The following is a 6956-nucleotide window of genomic DNA, read 5'->3' on the forward strand; positions in this document are numbered from 1 at the left end:
CACGTTTTCCAGCTGAAATAAGAAGTTACTTTAATAAAACTGTAAATCAGTCTCACACAACAATTTATATTCTGTAAAAGTCTGAATTGAGGGAGGTTTGTTTATCCAAACAAAGATGGCTCTCTTGAAAGTTTTGACTCCACTGAGAAAGACTTTAACCTTTTAAGTAATCTTACTGAAGCCAAAGCTCCCTGGTATTTATCTTAATCAGTTAATACATGTTAAATGACATGTTATCTACCATATGTCAGCTAATACATCGGGTTGGGATTCTTTAAAAATCACCAGCTCTCCTAATGCCAAAAGGCAAACAATTTTTCTTTCAATTCCCTGACTTTCATTGTCTTGTCTCATGTGATACCATAATTTCCAAGAGTCATTTGAGACTGCCTGCTATTTTACCTTAAATGTTAAGCTGGAAGAAAATAACTTCTGAATTCCTCAATAACTCATAAAGAGCCAAAATAAAATTCAATCACAAATCTTCTTCCCTTTACAAAATATCATAAAATTCAGCTCTTAGAGACACAATTATTTAGGTAAAGAAGTCCAGATACCAAGTTATATCAACACTTCAGCTCTTAACAGGGTGACCAACACTTTTGCATATATTATACATCTAGCATTTCCTGTTATTTTATTTAATACCCTAACAGGTACATACTTAATAAGTAGGCTATTCAGGAAAGCGTGTTTTTCTTCTGAGAGAAATTTATCAGATTTTACTTACATAAATGTAAAGAAATATTGAGTCTTTCCTGGAACATTGTTTTGATGCTTGGAATGATTTTAAAGGAAGCTGAGGATGGCCTAGCTCCTTTTAACAGTTTGCCCACTTCACTGTTGAAAAGTGTGTGCTTATAATGTATATGTCTGTGTTACAAAACTAAATTAGATGGGATTAATCAGGATCTTTATCCAATGGACAGCATGGTACCTTTGTCAGACCCATGGAATTTTTAGGGGGTAATATGAATATAGTAGTAATAGATTGGGTTGTCAAAAAATTATATCAGAAGTACTGTGACACAGTTTTTCTGACAATAATATGCATTTATGTGCATGTTTGCATGCATACTGTGGTCACTGTGTGTGTCTTGAGCAGTGCTCAGCTCATTCTGTAATCAGATTATTAGTTCAGTCGTATTAGAGTACTTTATACTCTGAGGGTATTCCCTTAACCCCATTCTGTTAGCATGCAGAAAATATGGCAAATAGCAGTAATGAACATTAGGTTCAAGGAATAGTCCCTTCTTCTCCATCCCCTACCTCTGCAGCTTTGAGTGTATAGGGGGAAGAAATAAAAACCAAACACTGACACTTGAAATTCACACACTTTTCTCTGTTGTCCTCTTAATCATTTTGATCCATTTTACTAGATAACCATTTTGAGAGCTAGGAATGCTATATTGCAGAAATATGTAAACTAACAGTAAAGTATCATGTTTTATAGATTATCTTACTTTATTAGCATATGCAGCTTTGATATTGTATAAAACACCACTTACAGCTTACTATTCATAACATATACTTACTAAAGTAAAATACTTGTTTATTCTTTCTTAGATATACTTTAGGTACCATATCAGTAGGCTTCCTATGCATATTAAACAGTTTCAGCATGCCTTTCTTATAGGCAGTCATTATGGTTGCACCTTTTTTTGTAAATTAAATGTGCCCAGGAATACTGGTTTGGAGGCCAACTGACATGAAATACTCTGTCTGTACTTTTAAGATGTCTTGCCCTCCAAAATACTGTAGTTGTATGTCCCTTGTGCAGATTCCACACTGGTACCTAGATCTACAGTTCTTTGGGAGACTAATAGACTCAACCAAATCTCTGTCAGGGACCATTCCAAAAATTTAATATAGGCAATCAGGTTCCAATGACCAGGAATGTTCCTAGGTACATGTTCCTAGATATACAAATACGGATGTAGTCGTTGCAGCTAACACATAGTTTCGGACTGTAAAATTCAATGTGACCTTGTTAGCATCTGAGTAGTGTGTGATGTGGTTTTAAATCACACTAATATGCACTTTTTGAATGCTGTTGCCATCTGTATTGAATTCTACAGTAATTTCAGGTTCTGAGGAAAAAAATAAATTCATATATTCTGTTTGCCACCTTCAACATAAATCAGATTAACTACTTTTACTGGCACATTCAGAAAAAAAAATATGGCGACTAAACTTTTTGTGTATGTTCTTTTACATTACAATGAGTGTGAATGATTTACCTATGATGCTTTCTAATATATTAGCAAATATATTGTGAAATACCTAGTTTTCATCATCATCTCAGTAGTTGAGCACTGTACTGCAATCTACTGAATCTTGACTGAAAAACAAAGTAAGACCTCTGAGTTTTGGCAGTACTTATTTTAGAAGATATATACATTAAAAAAGTGATTATTAATCAATATTATAACTAATACCAGTCAGGATTTAGTGAAGGATAGATACCTATCAGCTTACAGGGAATATTTCTATAAAATAATTCCATTCTAGGCCAGTCATTTTGGCAGATCTGTATGGAAAATAATTACAACTTTTAAAATAGTAATTTTTCCAATTCAAGAGCTGCAAGATTCCATCACAGCATCAACAGCCACTTTAAAAACATTTAAGTGTAATTTACTGATGTAGTTTATGAATTTTCTAGACATGCAGAGACAAAGATCTCTGTGCTGAAGAGTTAATGCTACAAGCAGGCAGCATACAGTTGGGAGGTAACTAAGAGATATGAATCAGAATCCTTTCCTTTTCAGGTTTTTTACTGTTCTAGCTGTTTCTTGCTTATAGTTTTGAAATTATTTTTCTAAAGAAATTCTCCAACTGTGTACTTCATTATACATATATAATGTGCTTTTGTGTTTCTTTTATACAAAAAAGGTTTTTAAACCATCTGGATTTTGCTGCATTACTCAGTTAGACCTCCTTTTTTCACCAGAATGGAGACTTCTTGATCTGTCTATGATCCTTACCTTCCTTGTTCTTTCGCATTTAGACCATTTCTCTTTAGCATTTGCACCACTTAATTTTAATTTTAATTTATTTTTCTTTCATCTGGAACTGTAACCTCTGTCTCACAGCCTTCCATTACAGTGAGCCTCAGGGCATGAGACTGCTCTATCACAAGCTGCTGGGAAGCTTTCAATAAGTTGGATTTTAAAGGAACAAAATTGATTAACTCTTGCATGCTGAGACTGCCTTCCTTGCTGTCTGCTCATAAAGCATGTTTATGTCTGTTGGTGGGTTCCAAACTAACGTGCTCCTATGTGTAAAGTTCTTGTGTCCTAAGAATGCTTCTTCAGCTTATGCTTCAGATCGTTTCTTCCAAATGTATGCAGCTGATGATTGCATTGTTTCCAGTGTCCAAGCAAGCACCAACCTCCTATTTACCGGCTTCATCCTTCACAAAGAAGCTACACTGTTTTATAGTAATACATATTAATTATCCTACTGATTCTTTCCTCTATCAGTTCTGACTGTACCTTCAGTACTGACTATATGAATAGATATAGGAGAAGCTCAGTAATGTTTGCTTGGACACTTGGTCTGGAGTCTGTAATACAGTGGCAAATTTCTGGATAGTTTTTAAAGGGGAAAAGAATGTACACAATTTTCATGTGAGGGCCTAGTAAACACAACCCAGAAAGATTCAGAAAGCAAAGCTTCTAATGAGCAACTAGTTGAATCTTCTACCATCACTAGTGACAGTGAAGGATTCAACTACCCAGATACCTTTCGATGAAAGGAATACAGCAAATAAAACCATCAGATTCCAAATTTGCAGACTTCAGCTCTGAAAATTAATATGGAATATTTCACAGGAGATAAGTCTAAGAAAAAACTAAAAGAAAACATATCATCTTAAATACACTATACTATTATACTGAGTACACACTCCTCCAGGATATACCATGTAGAAAGCAACAGCCCAAATAAATCATAAATCATATCGTTTGACTTCAAATATAAGAAGTAAGCATAAAGAAAGCAGAAGCTAGGTCAAATAGCAACAGATGAGTAGAGGAGAATAATACAAACCACAGAACACCTCAGACAAATCCAGAATAATTTTTCAATATTTTGAAGAAATCAAAATAAAAGAAAGATTAAGTAGACAGAAGTTAGTGGCTGTGTCTATACCAGTATATAAAATAAACCAACAACAATTCTGTAGCCCAAGAACATGTGATGCCAGACAACCCATATCAATATAGCTAAACTCTCTTTTCCTCCAAAATGGTATGGCCTTGTCCCACACTGCCTGTAGGGAACAATAACTGGTTTGTGCTTCTTCCCAAATGCTCCTGTGCACCCCCTGGAGGACTGGTAATTTGAACAGGCTAAAACCAGACCGGGAGTGTGCTGTTGAATAGTATGGACAGATGCATACTAGTGCCTGAGCTTGTGCCATAACCTTATTTGGTTACTACAGTAAACATTGCCAGTGAGTCCTTCCACATACTGTAGAATTTAATTATTTTCCTTAGGGAGATCCTTACATGCCTTGCCTATCCACTCCATCAAGAGACTCTTTTAATACAGCACATTTATCATTCTGAGTTTAGTCTCTGTTTAAAGCCTTTGAAGAGGAATGAATCTTCTACAGCTTATTAACAGCATAAGGTCTTGGACTTCTTATAAATCAAGTTTATTGGCTTTCCTAAACACAAGACATGAAATGAGATGTGACTAAAGAGGGACAATTTGAAAAATGTGAAATATCTCTCTGGTACAATAAGAGAAAGACCAATAATTTTATTTCTCTAACAAGTGGAAAGGCCAAAGATTTTAATTATCTTTCATTAGTCAGTCTCAATGAGCTGCTGAATGAGGAAGAGTTATGGTATCTGTTTAACCTGAAGGAGAAAAATAGAACAATATAATAAAGCTACTTACCTATAAGAATCACAACGAGACAATGAGATGAGTAATGTGACAGCTTCGTCATGAACAAATGATGTCAAACCAGTTTGATTTCTTTCTCTGAGAGGACAGCAGGCCTTATAGATAAAGAACAGTAAATATTATGTATCTTGATTTTAATAAAGCTTTCAATGGTGTATGACATGCCATTCTCATAAGCTAGCAGGGAAGCATGGTCAAAATTAATTTATGTTAGAGTGAAAACAAAACTAGTTGGAAAATCAAATCAGATGTAGATATCAATGGTTGAGCAGCAAAAGTCTGTATCAAGTGGAGTTCTCTATGTGTCTGTCCTGTATCCAGTACTATTCATGATTTTTATTAACATCCTTAAACATCGACTTAAAAATTAAATGAAAGAAAATTGGTGTGGTGGAGCTGCAATGGTAGATAATCCAAAATATTATTTAAAAATTGAAATCATGTTGTGAAAAAATAAGAGACAATTTAACAAGAAAGCATGAAAACATAAAACTAGGCAGGAAAAAAGAGCCACACAGCAACAGGGTCCAGGAACAACTACATCATAACTTTGCAAAAGTAAAAGGAACCACAGACTATAGCAGCTCACAAGCTGAGGGGAGAGTTAAGCCTGTGAATACTGTTTGGTGTGTTTCACTTCAAGTATCTGAATGTGAAATTTATTTGCACATTGAAACCATGCTTTGTTTGCAAAAGGAAGACTTTCTGTTTTGCCATATGTTTCAATTATTCTTTGCAGATAAACATATGTTATCTAAGTTACACATATGGCTACTTCCTGGTTTACTAGGAAAAACATTTGTGAAAATGGCATGTGTTATGCCAGATATAAAAAGGAGTACAGTTCATAAGATGTGTATTTTTCCTTCTACTCTTCAGCAATGCTAATAACTAAATTGAAGTACTTCATTTTTTGACTGTTTCATGTCAAGAAGATGTAGAATAATTTCAGTGAATCTAGGAGAAAGCAGCAAGCTTTGTCAGAAATCCAGAGAAATCTATGACAAGGCTGAAACCTGAAATCTTGGATTTTGAGAAGATAAGATAAGAAGATAGGAGTAGAGGGATATGATAACAACTTTCAAATACTTAAAAGCTGCTGCAAAATGGAACAGGTTATGTTCTCTCTCTGTGATGCACAGAGCAAACAATAGTTTCAAATCACAGAACAGGTGATTTAGGTGAGAGATTATGCAGACTCATGTAAGAGTTTAGAAGGGATTATGGGGAAGGCAGATTTTTTTTAAAGCTATATAGATTTCTTGGAAGATTATGGAAATCCATCACTAAATCATTAAGAGTAGGTTAGAAAAATGTCCTTCTGGAATGAGAAAGTGCTTTGGTATTGGAGATTGAGCAGATGTTGTCTTACATCTGTTTCTGACCCTATTTTGCAGTGATTCTTAGGGTAAAGTTCCATATTCAGCAGCAGCACTGGCATAAAACCTTTCTATTTTTCACTGTTTGAAGGTGTATAATGTTTTCATTCAGTATTTATTTTCCTACATTAAATTGCACTTTCTTTTGTCATCCTTCATGGATGATTCCTGATTTTTCAAGTCACAGAGCATTGCCTCTCTCTTGTTTTGGCACAATTGACTATGGAGTGAGACTGTGAGCTTAATTGAGCAACTAAAAAATTCTTATTTTTTGGAAGAACTGATCACATTTATAAGTTTTTTTCAGGTGGACCAGTTGCTAATCCAGTTCACAATAGATACTGAAAAATAAATAAGCTGATGCAACTAAAGAGGCATCAGAGTGGAGGAAACAGATGTTAGTAGTGATAAAATGCAATAAAATGAGCACTATCACCATGAAAATATACATGGATCTGTGGGTTCCTCCCAAGGTGTTTTAAAAAGTTCTGCCTCTATGTTTCCATATACTAGTTATCAGGCATCTGTCATTGCTGTTTTGAGAAGTTATATATTAGATTTTTATCCTATGAATGTTGAAAACATCAATACCTTTGAGCCACACAATAATAGGATTGGAATTCAAGCAGTGGGGAATTCTGGAGGAGAGGAGAGGAG

The 6956-nt window shown here is 34.7% G+C and overlaps 1 protein-coding gene across 6 annotated transcripts in view; it reads left to right on the forward strand.

Annotated features, from left to right (window-relative positions):
* PRLR (prolactin receptor) overlaps nucleotides 1-6956 on the forward strand; it is a 130011-nt gene that overhangs the window by 23815 nt on the left and 99240 nt on the right. The window lies entirely within an intron of this gene.

Source organism: Athene cunicularia (assembly GCF_003259725.1).
Source record: "Athene cunicularia isolate RWA chromosome Z unlocalized genomic scaffold, athCun1 chrZ_part1, whole genome shotgun sequence".
Taxonomy (NCBI): Eukaryota; Metazoa; Chordata; class Aves; order Strigiformes; family Strigidae; genus Athene; species Athene cunicularia.